General features: G+C 36.9%; 1 long non-coding RNA gene across 5 annotated transcripts; it reads left to right on the top strand.

Annotated features, from left to right (window-relative positions):
* Nucleotides 1-2,694: 2,694 nt before the first annotated feature.
* Nucleotides 2,695-12,561, top strand: LOC136232780 (uncharacterized). Of its 5 annotated transcripts, none has more exons than XR_010690609.1 (4): nt 2,695-3,265; nt 5,080-5,494; nt 8,992-9,079; nt 9,779-10,293. It is a non-coding gene; the product is annotated as an uncharacterized lncRNA (long non-coding RNA). The 5 variants fall into 5 exon arrangements; XR_010690610.1 differs by lacking the exon at nt 8,992-9,079 and adding an exon at nt 11,871-12,561 and having other exon boundaries at nt 2,701-3,265; nt 9,779-10,193; XR_010690612.1 differs by lacking the exons at nt 8,992-9,079; nt 9,779-10,293 and adding an exon at nt 6,869-6,958 and having other exon boundaries at nt 2,701-3,265.
* Nucleotides 12,562-17,924: the final 5,363 nt, after the last annotated feature.

Below are 17,924 nucleotides of genomic sequence, written 5' to 3' on the forward strand. Positions count from 1 at the left end.
TTTTTTTCTTATCTCTACTTCCAATTTTACATGTGGATGCTCCTTGGGCTTGAAAATGAACTTTCTAGTTTAAGAGGTTTCGGTACCATGACGAAAAATACAGTGAGACTCCAAAACTTCAGTTTATAATAAAGGTTCCAAAAACGAGTTGCTTTTTGTTTTTTGTTTCTCTTATCACCTCTAACATTTTCAAGGTCATTGTTTTTAAATTTTTCATGCCTTCACTATTGATGTGCTCAAACAAATTGTTTCAATAAATAATTATTTTCTATTTATTGACCAATAGGTAAAGCCCATTATGATGCTTTCTCTGTCTTTTTACTCGCAAGAATGCAAGTATTTACATTAGCATTCCATTACACATTATTCTTACTCATGCAGTGGCAAATCCAGTCAGATTTTCTGCAGAAGTCAGTTATTCCACAAGATTTTATTATCGTCTTAAGCATATTGTTGATTTAAAGCTGAAGTTGAAGATTGCCAATAGATGCTTTCAGTTTCTTCTCAGTTCTGAAACCCCTGCTGAATTATTGATGCAATGTCTCTGCTGTTAAAGCTACGCTGTATCACTGTGGAAGTCACTGGTACGCTCATAGCTTACAAAGGTGAGCTTGGTGACTACTATTGTATGGCAGCAAAATCAGTTGGACTCCCATGCCCTGACTACAAGCGTATGCACGAGGGCTTTAAAGTTGCATATACAGATATGACGAAAAACTATCCATGTTTTGGGCATGCAGCGAAAATGCCTAACATTGTCTGGTGGAAAACATGTGTCAGAAATTCATTTGTGAAGGTATATGATAGCTTCTTAAATTATCTTTATTTATGAATATTAACTATTACATACTTATGTATATGAAAATCCTACATGTAATATATATGAATTAAAGCTATTTTGTATATTACAGAGCTCCATTCAATCCAAATTAATTTTTTTTTAAATGAAAAAGCATCATTTGCATCGGCCCTTTAAAAGGGCCGATGCAAATGATACGCATTTGCGTCGGTCCTTTATGTAAGGCAGTGATCGATTAATAAGAATTTCAGAGTTAGTCGTGCGCGATTCAACGATAGTTGACGGTTTTAAGCTTTGTTCGTGCGCGAGAAAGTGTTTAGAACGAAAGTCTGTTTATTTCCGCTGCATCAAGCTCCGAAGCTCAATCCATTGAGGATTATTCAAGGTCCATCTTTAAGACCTAGGAAGCCGGCTGTAGGGTAGACAGGTTCCCTGAAAGGGATTTTCTTATCACCTTTTATCTTACCATGTTTGTACCTTTTGATACAGTCTATGAATCCTAGGCTAATTGTATCCTGTGACAATATTCTTCGCCTTTAATAATATTTTAGCTCTTATTTTGTTCTATGATTATTTGTTTAATCTTTGTCTTCCGATTTATTCAATTGGTTTAACTCATTTAAAAGCCCCAAAATTTTGTTGGTACATATTGCGAGCAGAATCTGACCTAGTCAGAGCCTAGGAGATTGACGACCTCTTAGTTGATTAAGCCCAAATTGCTGAGCCTTAGACCTAGTTTCGGCCTTACAAGGGAATCATGCACTAGAGACTTCAGGAGGCTAAGTAGGGTTAATCGCCTTGAATACAAGTGACTTAGATTAGGTTTTTAATCTATTGACCTAATAATCTATCTTCATTATTATCGTTCATACCATGTTCCTTCGGGTAATTGCAATAGTGAAAGATCACCTAGGAGTAGTTTAACTTAATTAGGAGTAGAATAACTTAAGTAGGAGTAGAATAACTTAGGTCGACTCAGTATAACTTAGTTAGGAGTAGCATAATTCAACTCGCAGTAGATTAACATAACAAAACAAACTCAAAACCCACACAGCCTAGATAACACCTGAGACCAAGTAGCTCGATACTTGTGGTAAATAAATCCTGTGGATTCGATACCTGGACTTGTCCAGATTTTATTACTTGATAACGACGTGGTACACTTATCCCTTAGTGAGCCTTCTTAATGGAGGCGCATCAAGTTTTTGGCAAATATGGCCAAAATAGCATGTGCATTAAAATTCAATTACCTTTTATAGCTAATTGATCCACCAAAAGTCGCACCAAACAGAGTGTTTACTCGAAATAAGTAATTGGCGGGTCAATTTAGCCTCGGGACTAATGTAATTTGGAGTTTCCGTGCATGTGCAGGCAAAAACGGGAACGAGTTCGGATGAAAGTTGCGTTTTGGGGCATCCAACAGTCGCGCAAGGAGTTCTGGGCAATCCCGCTCATCGAAATGGCATTTTTGGGGCTAGATCGATGAGCTGGCTATGTCAGCTCGGTCGAGCTGGCCCGTGGAGGCCAGCTCGCTGAGCTGGTTATGCCACCTCGCCGAGCAGGCCCTCAGAGGCCTGCTCGGGCGAGCTGGAGGCCAGCTCCCGACGAGCTGGCCTATGCAAGGCCAGCTCGGCGAGCTGCCCTGCGGGAATCAGCACTAGTAGAAAAATGGCCATTTGCATCGACCTATTTGCATCGGCCATTATAAAGTGTGATGCAAAAGGTCCATTTGCATCGGCCCTTTGTTTGGGGCCGATGCAAATGCCATGACATTTAATATTTGCATCGGCCCCTTAATAGGGACCGATGCAAATAACTGTATTATTTGCATCGGTCCTTTAAAAAAGGCCGATGCAAATATCAATTGAAGTATTTGCATCGACTGTTTTATAAGGGCCGATGCAAATAACTGTATTATTTGCATCGGTCATTTGCAAGAGACCAATGCAAATAGTCCTAATATAAATTTTAAGAAATTAATAGAACATTGAGGAGGGTATTTGTAATTAATTGGGATCAATTTGTAAAAATAAAAAGTTAACTACAAATTTGGATTTTAGGGTTATTGTTTCTCATTTGCACCGCCACCCATCTCCCTCTTCTCTTCTCACAAGATCGAACCCCATCTCCATGGAAGGCTGCGTTTTCCACACCCTTTGATTTTCGGTCGAGTCTTCTTCTTGTCAGCACAAATCGTTGATGGCACTTGAAAGGGAGAACATACTAGTTGTATCCATTATTTTATCCAACGACATCAGTTTCTTCAATCTCCTATACTTGTCGCGATTCTCGGTGTCCGTTTCCTTTTGCTTCCTCTGCTGCTTGGCGGCGATTCCTCACATCTTAAACAGCAGATTTTAATGTTTGCTGCTGCTGATTATTAGATCCTGAGGTGAGATTAATGAAAAACGAGTTAAAAGAAGTTGGTGACTCGAATGACCTGATCTTTTGCATTTCACTTTCTGGGTATGTATTTTTAGTCGACGGGTTCGCCCTTTGCAATTTTTACTTGATTGTTCTTTTTTATTCTTTGGTTGTTTAACCTTAATTGATCCCTTACATTTATCTGGTTTGTTCCCAAAGGTGTTTCTTTCCACTGAATTTTCATAATTTGTTCCTGGAGTGAGAGATGAATCAATTGGATTTGGGCGATGACCCCACTTTCTCTATTGACTTAGTTTTTTTATTTATTTACTGGAGATTTGATTTAGCTTCTATGAGAGTTTGATATTCATATTTTTGTATGAGATTTATGTGTTTCCATCTACTGTATCATAAAATATAATGTCGAATTCACATGTCGCTTTATTTCAATCTATTGTGTATCCAAATGGATGCTGGAAATTTGTTTGTTTTTGGTACTTAGTCCATGAAAATTATTTCTTTGTTTTTTTTTTAAAGAATGAGAATGAAGGAAGAGGTTCTGTATTTCTTTATGCACTGCAGCCCCTTTGATCATTTTGGAGTTGCAGGATTAGTAAAATATTTATTATATTTAAATTTAGCTTCATGGTCTCACAGCATTTCCAGTTGAGGCCTTAAAATGGGCTGAAACTAACTTGTTTGGATTTGGCTAAATTTATCCTCAACACTTGCAAATTTTAGGCTGATTCAAGTTCAGGGTAAATTTTGCTGGAAAGAAAAAGAAAAGATCGAGTTTAATTTGTGCATCAAATACAAGTTTATAAGCCATTTTTCTGTTTATAGTTTCGATCATGTTTCTGGTGTTCAAGTTGAGCAAATACCAGCTATTTTTATGGTGCCCAACCCTGTTTTTCTGATTTTACTAGTGCATAAGTTATTACGAACCGTTCAAATATTTATTAGGTTATTGCAATTGTATCATCAAATGATTAAGGTTCCTTTTATTGAACGACTGCAGTGGATATTAAAATTCTTTTTAAGCTTTGGTTTTGGATATATGATTTTGGATACATAATGATCGGAACCTTTATAGTTTTCTAAATGCTGGCTGTCAAAAATTTCAAGTGCAGCATTTGGGTTAGTGTTTACCAAACACTTTAATCTAGTGATTGGGAGTTCAACAAAATGGACGTTTAGCCTGTTTTCGTCTTAAGTTGGGTGAGCTTGCAACCATTCTATTTATTGTTGTGGCATCTATTCCAGTATTTCATGCTTGGTTGTCCTTGACGGGGCATATAACTCGCCAGCATTTTGTGCTTTTCTCATGCTTGGTTCATGTCCTTTGATTGGTATGTTTGAGCTTTTGAAATTGAAGATGTAAATCAGTGTGCAAATTGTGGCTCTGTATTATTTTTGGCACATGTTCCTTAGAAATAACTGAGTTGCTTGATTGACAAGCCCTTTCTCATTGCTATGTTCTATTAATGAACCAATCCGGAAGTTTAAACTGACACTTAAGGTTCTAAGGATAGTTTTTTTTTTCTTATCTCTACTTCCAATTTTACATGTGGATGCTCCTTGGGCTTGAAAATGAACTTTCTAGTTTAAGAGGTTTCGGTACCATGACGAAAAATACAGTGAGACTCCAAAACTTCAGTTTATAATAAAGGTTCCAAAAACGAGTTGCTTTTTGTTTTTTGTTTCTCTTATCACCTCTAACATTTTCAAGGTCATTGTTTTTAAATTTTTCATGCCTTCACTATTGATGTGCTCAAACAAATTGTTTCAATAAATAATTATTTTCTATTTATTGACCAATAGGTAAAGCCCATTATGATGCTTTCTCTGTCTTTTTACTCGCAAGAATGCAAGTATTTACCTTAGCATTCCATTACACATTATTCTTACTCATGCAGTGGCAAATCCAGTCAGATTTTCTGCAGAAGTCAGTTATTCCACAAGATTTTATTATCGTCTTAAGCATATTGTTGATTTAAAGCTGAAGTTGAAGATTGCCAATAGATGCTTTCAGTTTCTTCTCAGTTCTGAAACCCCTGCTGAATTATTGATGCAATGTCTCTGCTGTTAAAGCTACGCTGTATCACTGTGGAAGTCACTGGTACGCTCATAGCTTACAAAGGTGAGCTTGGTGACTACTATTGTATGGCAGCAAAATCAGTTGGACTCCCATGCCCTGACTACAAGCGTATGCACGAGGGCTTTAAAGTTGCATATACAGATATGACGAAAAACTATCCATGTTTTGGGCATGCAGCGAAAATGCCTAACATTGTCTGGTGGAAAACATGTGTCAGAAATTCATTTGTGAAGGTATATGATAGCTTCTTAAATTATCTTTATTTATGAATATTAACTATTACATACTTATGTATATGAAAATCCTACATGTAATATATATGAATTAAAGCTATTTTGTATATTACAGAGCTCCATTCAATCCAAATTAATTTTTTTTTAAATGAAAAAGCATCATTTGCATCGGCCCTTTAAAAGGGCCGATGCAAATGATACGCATTTGCGTCGGTCCTTTATGTAAGGCAGTGATCGATTAATAAGAATTTCAGAGTTAGTCGTGCGCGATTCAACGATAGTTGACGGTTTTAAGCTTTGTTCGTGCGCGAGCAAGTGTTTAGAACGAAAGTCTGTTTATTTCCGCTGCATCAAGCTCCGAAGCTCAATCCATTGAGGATTATTCAAGGTCCATCTTTAAGACCTAGGAAGCCGGCTGTAGGGTAGACAGGTTCCCTGAAAGGGATTTTCTTATCACCTTTTATCTTACCATGTTTGTACCTTTTGATACAGTCTATGAATCCTAGGCTAATTGTATCCTGTGACAATATTCTTCGCCTTTAATAATATTTTAGCTCTTATTTTGTTCTATGATTATTTGTTTAATCTTTGTCTTCCGATTTATTCAATTGGTTTAACTCATTTAAAAGCCCCAAAATTTTGTTGGTACATATTGCGAGCAGAATCTGACCTAGTCAGAGCCTAGGAGATTGACGACCTCTTAGTTGATTAAGCCCAAATTGCTGAGCCTTAGACCTAGTTTCGGTCTTACAAGGGAATCATGCACTAGAGACTTCTGGAGGCTAAGTAGGGTTAATCGCCTTGAATACAAGTGACTTAGATTAGGTTTTTAATCTATTGACCTAATAATCTATCTTCATTATTATCGTTCATACCATGTTCCTTCGGGTAATTGCAATAGTGAAAGATCACCTAGGAGTAGTTTAACTTAATTAGGAGTAGAATAACTTAAGTAGGAGTAGAATAACTTAGGTCGACTCAGTATAACTTAGTTAGGAGTAGCATAATTCAACTCGCAGTAGATTAACATAACAAAACAAACTCAAAACCCACACAGCCTAGATAACACCTGAGACCAAGTAGCTCGATACTTGTGGTAAATAAATCCTGTGGATTCGATACCTGGACTTGTCCAGATTTTATTACTTGATAACGACGTGGTACACTTATCCCTTAGTGAGCCTTCTTAATGGAGGCGCATCAAGTTTTTGGCAAATATGGCCAAAATAGCATGTGCATTAAAATTCAATTACCTTTTATAGCTAATTGATCCACCAAAAGTCGCACCAAACAGAGTGTTTACTCGAAATAAGTAATTGGCGGGTCAATTTAGCCTCGGGACTAATGTAATTTGGAGTTTCCGTGCATGTGCAGGCAAAAACGGGAACGAGTTCGGATGAAAGTTGCGTTTTGGGGCATCCAACAGTCGCGCAAGGAGTTCTGGGCAATCCCGCTCATCGAAATGGCATTTTTGGGGCTAGATCGATGAGCTGGCTATGTCAGCTCGGTCGAGCTGGCCCCTGGAGGCCAGCTCGCTGAGCTGGTTATGCCACCTCGCCGAGCAGGCCCTCAGAGGCCTGCTCGGGCGAGCTGGAGGCCAGCTCCCGACGAGCTGGCCTATGCAAGGCCAGCTCGGCGAGCTGCCCTGCGGGAATCAGCACTAGTAGAAAAATGGCCATTTGCATCGACCTATTTGCATCGGCCATTATAAAGTGTGATGCAAAAGGTCCATTTGCATCGGCCCTTTGTTTGGGGCCGATGCAAATGCCATGACATTTAATATTTGCATCGGCCCCTTAATAGGGACCGATGCAAATAACTGTATTATTTGCATCGGTCCTTTAAAAAAGGCCGATGCAAATATCAATTGAAGTATTTGCATCGACTGTTTTATAAAGGCCGATGCAAATAACTGTATTATTTGCATCGGTCATTTGCAAGAGACCAATGCAAATAGTCCTAATATAAATTTTAAGAAATTAATAGAACATTGAGGAGGGTATTTGTAATTAATTGGGATCAATTTGTAAAAATAAAAAGTTAACTACAAATTTGGATTTTAGGGTTATTGTTTCTCATTTGCACCGCCACCCATCTCCCTCTTCTCTTCTCACAAGATCGAACCCCATCTCCATGGAAGGCTGCGTTTTCCACACCCTTTGATTTTCGGTCGAGTCTTCTTCTTGTCAGCACAAATCGTTGATGGCACTTGAAAGGGAGAACATACTAGTTGTATCCATTATTTTATCCAACGACATCAGTTTCTTCAATCTCCTATACTTGTCGCGATTCTCGGTGTCCGTTTCCTTTTGCTTCCTCTGCTGCTTGGCGGCGATTCCTCACATCTTAAACAGCAGATTTTAATGTTTGCTGCTGCTGATTATTAGATCCTGAGGTGAGATTAATGAAAAACGAGTTAAAAGAAGTTGGTGACTCGAATGACCTGATCTTTTGCATTTCACTTTCTGGGTATGTATTTTTAGTCGACGGGTTCGCCCTTTGCAATTTTTACTTGATTGTTCTTTTTTATTCTTTGGTTGTTTAACCTTAATTGATCCCTTACATTTATCTGGTTTGTTCCCAAAGGTGTTTCTTTCCACTGAATTTTCATAATTTGTTCCTGGAGTGAGAGATGAATCAATTGGATTTGGGCGATGACCCCACTTTCTCTATTGACTTAGTTTTTTTATTTATTTACTGGAGATTTGATTTAGCTTCTATGAGAGTTTGATATTCATATTTTTGTATGAGATTTATGTGTTTCCATCTACTGTATCATAAAATATAATGTCGAATTCACATGTCGCTTTATTTCAATCTATTGTGTATCCAAATGGATGCTGGAAATTTGTTTGTTTTTGGTACTTAGTCCATGAAAATTATTTCTTTGTTTTTTTTTTAAAGAATGAGAATGAAGGAAGAGGTTCTGTATTTCTTTATGCACTGCAGCCCCTTTGATCATTTTGGAGTTGCAGGATTAGTAAAATATTTATTATATTTAAATTTAGCTTCATGGTCTCACAGCATTTCCAGTTGAGGCCTTAAAATGGGCTGAAACTAACTTGTTTGGATTTGGCTAAATTTATCCTCAACACTTGCAAATTTTAGGCTGATTCAAGTTCAGGGTAAATTTTGCTGGAAAGAAAAAGAAAAGATCGAGTTTAATTTGTGCATCAAATACAAGTTTATAAGCCATTTTTCTGTTTATAGTTTCGATCATGTTTCTGGTGTTCAAGTTGAGCAAATACCAGCTATTTTTATGGTGCCCAACCCTGTTTTTCTGATTTTACTAGTGCATAAGTTATTACGAACCGTTCAAATATTTATTAGGTTATTGCAATTGTATCATCAAATGATTAAGGTTCCTTTTATTGAACGACTGCAGTGGATATTAAAATTCTTTTTAAGCTTTGGTTTTGGATATATGATTTTGGATACATAATGATCGGAACCTTTATAGTTTTCTAAATGCTGGCTGTCAAAAATTTCAAGTGCAGCATTTGGGTTAGTGTTTACCAAACACTTTAATCTAGTGATTGGGAGTTCAACAAAATGGACGTTTAGCCTGTTTTCGTCTTAAGTTGGGTGAGCTTGCAACCATTCTATTTATTGTTGTGGCATCTATTCCAGTATTTCATGCTTGGTTGTCCTTGACGGGGCATATAACTCGCCAGCATTTTGTGCTTTTCTCATGCTTGGTTCATGTCCTTTGATTGGTATGTTTGAGCTTTTGAAATTGAAGATGTAAATCAGTGTGCAAATTGTGGCTCTGTATTATTTTTGGCACATGTTCCTTAGAAATAACTGAGTTGCTTGATTGACAAGCCCTTTCTCATTGCTATGTTCTATTAATGAACCAATCCGGAAGTTTAAACTGACACTTAAGGTTCTAAGGATAGTTTTTTTTTTTCTTATCTCTACTTCCAATTTTACATGTGGATGCTCCTTGGGCTTGAAAATGAACTTTCTAGTTTAAGAGGTTTCGGTACCATGACGAAAAATACAGTGAGACTCCAAAACTTCAGTTTATAATAAAGGTTCCAAAAACGAGTTGCTTTTTGTTTTTTGTTTCTCTTATCACCTCTAACATTTTCAAGGTCATTGTTTTTAAATTTTTCATGCCTTCACTATTGATGTGCTCAAACAAATTGTTTCAATAAATAATTATTTTCTATTTATTGACCAATAGGTAAAGCCCATTATGATGCTTTCTCTGTCTTTTTACTCGCAAGAATGCAAGTATTTACCTTAGCATTCCATTACACATTATTCTTACTCATGCAGTGGCAAATCCAGTCAGATTTTCTGCAGAAGTCAGTTATTCCACAAGATTTTATTATCGTCTTAAGCATATTGTTGATTTAAAGCTGAAGTTGAAGATTGCCAATAGATGCTTTCAGTTTCTTCTCAGTTCTGAAACCCCTGCTGAATTATTGATGCAATGTCTCTGCTGTTAAAGCTACGCTGTATCACTGTGGAAGTCACTGGTACGCTCATAGCTTACAAAGGTGAGCTTGGTGACTACTATTGTATGGCAGCAAAATCAGTTGGACTCCCATGCCCTGACTACAAGCGTATGCACGAGGGCTTTAAAGTTGCATATACAGATATGACGAAAAACTATCCATGTTTTGGGCATGCAGCGAAAATGCCTAACATTGTCTGGTGGAAAACATGTGTCAGAAATTCATTTGTGAAGGTATATGATAGCTTCTTAAATTATCTTTATTTATGAATATTAACTATTACATACTTATGTATATGAAAATCCTACATGTAATATATATGAATTAAAGCTATTTTGTATATTACAGAGCTCCATTCAATCCAAATTAATTTTTTTTTAAATGAAAAAGCATCATTTGCATCGGCCCTTTAAAAGGGCCGATGCAAATGAGACCGCATTTGCGTCGGTCCTTTAAAAGGGCCGATGCAAATGATATGCATCGGCCCTTTTAAAGGACCGACGCAAATGCGGTCTCATTTGCATCGGCCCTTTTAAGGACCGATGCAAATGCAGTCTCATTTGCATCGGCCAACGGCCGATGCAAATTCATTTGCGTCGAGACCTTTTGCATCGCCCAAAAACCGATGCAAATGGCCCTAAACGACCAATGCAAATGGCCTTTTTTCCACTAGTGCAGTCAAAAGATTGATTCCTAACCCCACGAAGACACGATTGACCCCACGACTTCCCACATGCCAAAGGATATGAATTAGGTCAGAAAGAGGGCCCGAACCGCGTCTATAAATAGGAATTTCTAATTGTAAATTAGACATCTTTCATTATTGTAAATTACCTTAGATTTTCACCCTTGAAGAATCCTCTCCATCTCCTTCAACCTCCATTGAAGAAGCTCCGAAGCTCAATCCATCGAGGATTATTCAAGGTCCGTCTTTAAGACCTAGGAAGCCGGCTACAGGGTAGACAGGTTCCCTGAAAGGGATTTTCTTATCACCTTTTATCTTACCATGTTTGTACCCTTTGATACCGTCTATGAATCCTAGACTAATTGTATCCTGTGACAATATTCTTCGCCTTTAATAATATTTTAGCTCTTATTTTGTTCTATGATTATTTGTTTAATCTTTGTCTTCCGATTTATTCAATTGGTTTAACTCATTCAAAAGCCCCAAAATTTTGTTGGTACATATTGCGAGCTGAATCTAACCTAGTCAGAGCCTAGGAGATTGACGACCTCTTAGTTGATTAAGCCCAAATTGCTGAGCCTTAGACCTAGTTTCGGCCTTACAAGGGAATCATGCACTAGAGACTTCAGGAGGCTAAGTAGGGTTAATCGCCTTGAATACAAGTGACTTAGATTAGGTTTTTAATCTATTGACCTAATAATCTATCTTCATTATTATCGTTCATACCATGTTCCTTCGGGTAATTGCAATAGTGAAAGATCACCTAGGAGTAGTTTAACTTAATTAGGAGTAGAATAACTTAAGTAAGAGTAGAATAACTTAGGTCGAATCAGTATAACTTAGCTAGGAGTAGCATAATTCAACTAGGAGTAGATTAACTTAACAAAACAAACTCAAAACCCACACAGCCTAGATAACACCTGAGACCAAGTAGCTCGATACTTGTGGTAAATAAATCCTGTGGATTCGATACCTGGACTTGTCCAGATTTTATTACTTGATAACGACGGGGTACACTTATCCCTTAGTGAGCCTTCTTAATGGAGGCGCATCAAGTTTTTGGCAAATATGGCCAAAATAGCATGTGCATTAAAATTCAATTACCTTTTATAGCTAATTGATCCGCCAAAAGTCGTAACAAAGAGAGTGTTTACTCGAAATAAGCAATTGGCGGGTCAATTTAGCCTCGGGACTAATGTAATTTGGAGTTTCCGTGCATGTGCAGGCTAAAACAGGAACCAGTTCGGATGAAAGTTGCGTTTTGGGCCATCCAACAGTCGCGCAAGGAGTTCTGGGCAATCCCGCTCTTCGAAATGGCCTTTTTGGGGCTAGATCGGTGAGCTGGCTATGTCAGCTCGGTCGAGCTGGTTATGCCACCTCGCCGAGCAGGCCCTCAGTGGCCTGCTCGGGCGAGCTAGAGGCCAGCTCGCGACGAGTTGGCCTATGCAAGACCAGCTCGGCGAGCTGCCCTGCGGGAATCAGTCAAAAGATTGATTCCCGGCCACACGAAGACACGATTGACCCCACGACTTCCCACATGCAAAAGGATATGAATTAGGTCAGAAAGAGGGCCCGAACTGCGTCTATAAATAGGAATTTCTAATTGTAAATTAGACATCTTTCATTATTGTAAATTACCTTAGATTTTCACCCTTGAAGAATCCTCTCCACCTCCTCCACCTCCTTCAACCTCCATTGAAGAAGCTCCGAAGCTCAGTCCATCGAGGATTATTCAAGGTCCATCCTTAAGACCTAGGAAGCCGGTTGCAGGGTAGACAAGTTCCCTAAAAGGGATTTTCTTATCACCTTTTATCTTACCATGTTTGTACCCTTTGATACAGTCTATGAATCCTAGGCTAATTGTATCCTGTGACAATATACTTCTCTTTTAATAATATTTTAGCTCTTATTTTTTCTATGATTATTTGTTTAATATTTGTCTTACGCTTTATTCAATTGGTTTAACTCATTCAAAAGACCCAAAAATTTTGTAGGCACATATTGCGAGCTGAATCTGACCCAGTCAGAGCCTAGGAGATTGACGATCTCTTAGTTGATTAAGCCCAAATTGCTGAGCCTTAGATCTAGTTTCGGCCTTACAAGGGAATCACGCACTAGAGACTTCAGGAGGGTAAGTAGGGTTAATCGCCTTGAATACAAGTGAATTAGATTATGTTTTTAATTTATTGACCTAATAATCTATCTTCATTATTATCGTTACCGTTACTTGGTGTGGTTTTCACCATTGGATTTAATTTTCTGCTCCATTGTCCAATGGTGAAAACCACACCAAGTAACGGTACTTTGTAAAAAAAAAAGTAACCATAGCGGGCACCTATAGTTCATACCATGTTCCTTCGGGTAATTGCATTAGTGAAAGATCACCTAGGAGTAGTTTAACTTAATTAGGAGTAAAATAACTTAGGTCGAATTAGTATAACTTAGCTAGGAGTAGCATAATTCAACTAGAAGTAGATTAACTTAACAAAACAAACTCAAAACCCACACAGCCTAGATAACACCTGAGACCAAGTAGCTCGATACTTGTGGTAAATAAATCCTGTGGATTCGATACCTGGACTTGTCCAGATTTTATTACTTGATAACGTCAGGGTACACTTATCCCTTAGTGAGCCTTCTTAATGGAGGCGAATCTGCGGACGGCTTCTGGCAACAAACTCTGAATCCTGTAGGTGAGGTCTGAGCTCAAAGACTGAATTTTGGATTGAAAGGAGTGCATCTTCGAACACAGCTTTATTCTGAATTTGCCAGATTAACCAATGACAAGTTACAACCGCCAAAGACCAGTTAGCAGAGAGAGCACGCCTCATTCGATGATTTTGCAGGTCCGCCAAGAATGCATTAAAGTCGGCTGTCGGGATGATAATCGTCCTGAACCAGTTACTAATAAAAGTCCACAAAGTGGAAGCAAATGGCTAAATTATGAAAAGGTGGTCAATTGATTCTATGCTACCCTTGCAAAAGATGCATCTGGAAACGTAGCAGAAACCATATTTTATCAGAACGTCGTGGGCCGCCATTTTACCGTATAGGATTTTCCAATAGCAAACTGATCTCGAAGGAGGGATAAAATTTTTCCAGATGAACCAAGCGCAGGGAACCGTCGGTGCATGAGGTGAAAGATGATCAAAGAATTGCTTCACAGTGAAGCGCCATGTAACAAAAGGCTTCCATATACAAATGTCTGATTCATCCAAACCCCGACGAACCTAAGTTATATTTTCCCGGATGCTGACTGGCAAAAAATCAATATTGACCCAAAGGTTCCCAACAAGGAAGTCATTAACACAGTTATACATACCTGTTTACTGCTTTGCAGGCAGGTTCAGTTGATCCGCCACCGAAGGTAGGATCCATTCATCTGTCCAAAAACTGAGGGAAGAGCCATTACCAATCCACCATTTGACTTGGCTTTTGATAATCAGAAAACAGGCCTTGCAAGAGATCCAAACAGAGGAGTTGACCAGATAGCTCCGAGGCTGACCTGAACCATATAGGAAGCGTTGTTTCAGAAGATTAATCACAAAGGAATCTCCATGCACCAATTCCCAGCACATTTTGGCTAGCAAGGCTAAATTGAAAAGACATAACTATTGAATACCCAGGCCTCCGCCATCCATGTTTTTACCACAAGTAGACCACAACACAGCAACCAGCTTTCGAGATTCCCGATTCCCCGTCCAATGGAAGTTTCGAGTTGCTTTGTTGAGCTTGGTAAGGAGCGAAACAGGCCACCGGTAGACCATAAAAGAATGTATCAGAGCTCCAGCTAACGCTGATTTTATTACCGTCAGCCTGCCAGTAAAGGAAAGAGCGGTCCCTTTCCAAGAGCTAAACTTGCTTAGGAAGCGGTTTGTCAAAGGAAGCAGGTCAGATGTCCAGATTCCTAGGATATTGGAGAGCTGATTAGCTCTGAGACAAGAGATCTTGTTACTAAAGTAGATTGCCGATTTTTCCCAGCTAACCATTTGACCCGAGATCGAACCATAGAAACTGAATAACTCTTTGATACAGTAGATGTTTCTCTTGGAGGCTTTACCAAATAGAAGCATATCGTCAGCGTAAAGCAAATGGGAAGGGAAATTAGAATTACTCGTGTAGTGCATGGGAGAGAATCTGCCCGTGTCAATCAGATGAGCTAGCCATCTATTGAAAAAATCCTCAGCGATACCAAATAGGATCGGTGAGAGAGGGTCCCCCTACCGAACACCTCCAGAACATCTAAAATAACCGCAAGCAACTCCATTAATCAGAACAGAGATTGGAGAGGAGGCCAGAATGTTGAGTATCTAGTCCCTGAACCTTAAAGAGAAACCAAAAGTATAAAAAGTACATGAGTTGAATCAATCTGCCTAAAAGTATGCAACTGAATTGAAGCAAAACAATAATACCATTTCAGAAAATCAGACGCCAACAACTTCGTGATAATTTGTTACAAACAACAAATTAGTATTTTGAGAGAAATATCTAGCATTGCCAAACTAAAATGAACAATTGCTAATGTTTTACTAAATGAACAAACACGATTTGGACTCTGCAATTTTCTCCATTGCAAATTAAGCTAAAAATGGTTACTCCCAAAGCCGCAATCTCAACTAGTTGGAAATGAATGAAATTACAACAAAGATAATTATCTGATGAAATTTAGATAATATTCAGATCAAGCATCACCATCATAGTCTCATCATGTAACAAACAATCTTGATTTGTATCAAAAAACTTATTATAACAAAAAAAGCATAAACAAACTTATGGTTTCAATTTCAAGTAATCATATCATCAGATAGCTAGGTTATATAGAAAAACACACTAGAGAGCAACATCTAATAACAAAAATTAGCATATCCAGTTTAAAACAAACATATAGGGTTTCAAATAATCATATCATATCATCATAGAACACATCATACAGCTTATGTAAGCCACTCATAAGCAAACACATTTAGCAATAGATCTATTGAAATCACAATTACAATCCTCAAATTCTCACCTTTTGGCATAATCATTTTAAAAAAACCATTATAGTAAACAAGTAATTAAAGAAAGATTAATAATAATACACCATTTGTAAACACATATAATAAGATAGGGTAGCGGCAAAACTCATTATATCTTCAGAATTGCCATTAAAACATAAAACCCAACAAAGAAAAAGTGCAAAGATTTACTATAAACAATCGTAAGCAGTAATTTGATTTGTTAAGCAAGATAGTTTCCTGAAAAAAAAAAAGACAGGTTCAAAATACATATGGATTGGTGAGCAACAAAAAACAAAAGCACATAAAGAAGTTACAATTGCTCAATTCACCTGTAAACAAACACAACCCTTTTTTGCTAATAATATTTTAGCAGATAAAGTTATGGAGGTTGTTAATCCGGAAGATGATTTTGTAGGGTTCATAACCATCACTTGATGCTCCTCCCTTCTTTCTTGAGGAAGGGTTTCTACCGAATTAAGCTTGATTCTCATTGGAAATTTACCCGACGAACGAGCAGTTAGAGATGAGATCCTAAAAGCATTGTTGAATGCTAACTTGATAGAGAAGATAAACCCTAATTCTAACCATTGATTTCTATAGATTTGATTACACCACTTTCTGGAGAAGATAAACCCTAATCCTAACCGTGTCCATAATTGATATAAGGCCTATCTGCTATTCAGATCTCAAAAAGGAGATATCTATGAACATTGGGTAACCCTAATTGCTATTCGGGGATTGAGAAGAGCAAAGGTGTAAGTCCAACAGTGTAAGTCTAATTATCTTTAATAACCTCCTATTTTTGTCCAATTCCATTTAATAACTTCTATCTTTATATAATTAAATTCGAAAGCCTCAAAACTTCAATTGTTCTCTAAATTTTTAAAAGTTCATAAGTATTTACCTATAAGTTATTTTATTTATTTTTACATGTGACACAGGGTGTCTCTCACTGCAAGAGTTTGGTTAAAATATTAGTCTTTAATTTAACCCTAATATTTTTAAGTGTAGTGTTGATTTAACCTTAACGTACAAAATGGTGCAAATTTAAGTATAATATTTCCAAGTAAGATCAATTTTAGTCCTACGTTATCGAAAATTAGAAAAAACATGTTTTATTAGAATTTTACTACCACTTTAGGTTATTAGTTTATTACTAAAAAAATGTAAAAATTCTGCTAAAATGCTAAAAACTAAATCTGCTACATATAAATTAATCACAACTTTTTTTATCAAATTGTGTAAAATATTACAGTGTTATTAATATAGTTATAAACAACAATTAAAAAATATATGGAATTGCTTCGATTTATTGACAAACTTATTTAGTAGATACAATGTGATAATTAACTAACAGTAAACCAATCTTCTTAAATTTTCAACAGTGTTTTGCTAAAATTGGTCTTGCTTGAAAAAATTAGGATTTAATTTGCATCACTTCATATGTTAGGGGCTAAATATGCACTTTGATTGAAGCGTTATGGTTAAATTTGACCCTTATCCCAATAAAAAAATGTACAAAAACTTACAACATAAATATCACATGTTGCAATTATTGAGTTTGTATTGTGATCATGTCGTGTCAATTTCGACTTAGTGTCAAAATGATTAAACCGTAGTCCGACCCAAAAAATTTCATATCAATCTCGTATTAACCTAATCGGGATAGTATCGATTACGTGTGGTGTTGTCGAGTCATATTTAATTTTAATTTGGATCAAATTTATTTTTAGGAAAACCTCACTTTTAATCTTCAGGTTATTGGGATTCTCCATCTCATTTTATAAAATGACTTAATTTTTATCCTTGCCGTAAAATATTGGTTCAATTTTATCATTTTCTAATAAATTTCGTGGGCACGTTTTATTCGAAATTATTTTGAAAATGATAAAATTAAATGAAATTTTCTATTATCAAAATAAAAATCACAAAAAAATTATGAATGGACAAAATTAACTTGTTTTATAAGATAAGGACAAAATCATTATTTTTTTCAACGACTTTGTAAGGAGTTAGGCTTATAAGTACTTAATTAAGAAAAATAATGGATTAAACAAAATAAAATCACATGATTTGCATACTATGTTTGTGCTCAGTTTTTGAAAGGATATTGCAATTAAAAAAGTTATTAAAATTTATTAATTATAAGATTAAGTAGATTGATTTGTCTGAAACTAAATCTAAAAATAAATTTTCTTTGGTGCTGTCAGTATCCCATTGTTTCTAGAAGAACAGTTTGATTGAGTCCAACCCGTGGAAATCTAGAGTTAAGAAAGAGT

The sequence above is a fragment of the Euphorbia lathyris genome, chromosome 6, assembly GCF_963576675.1.
Source record: "Euphorbia lathyris chromosome 6, ddEupLath1.1, whole genome shotgun sequence".
In the NCBI taxonomy this organism is placed as follows: domain Eukaryota; kingdom Viridiplantae; phylum Streptophyta; class Magnoliopsida; order Malpighiales; family Euphorbiaceae; genus Euphorbia; species Euphorbia lathyris.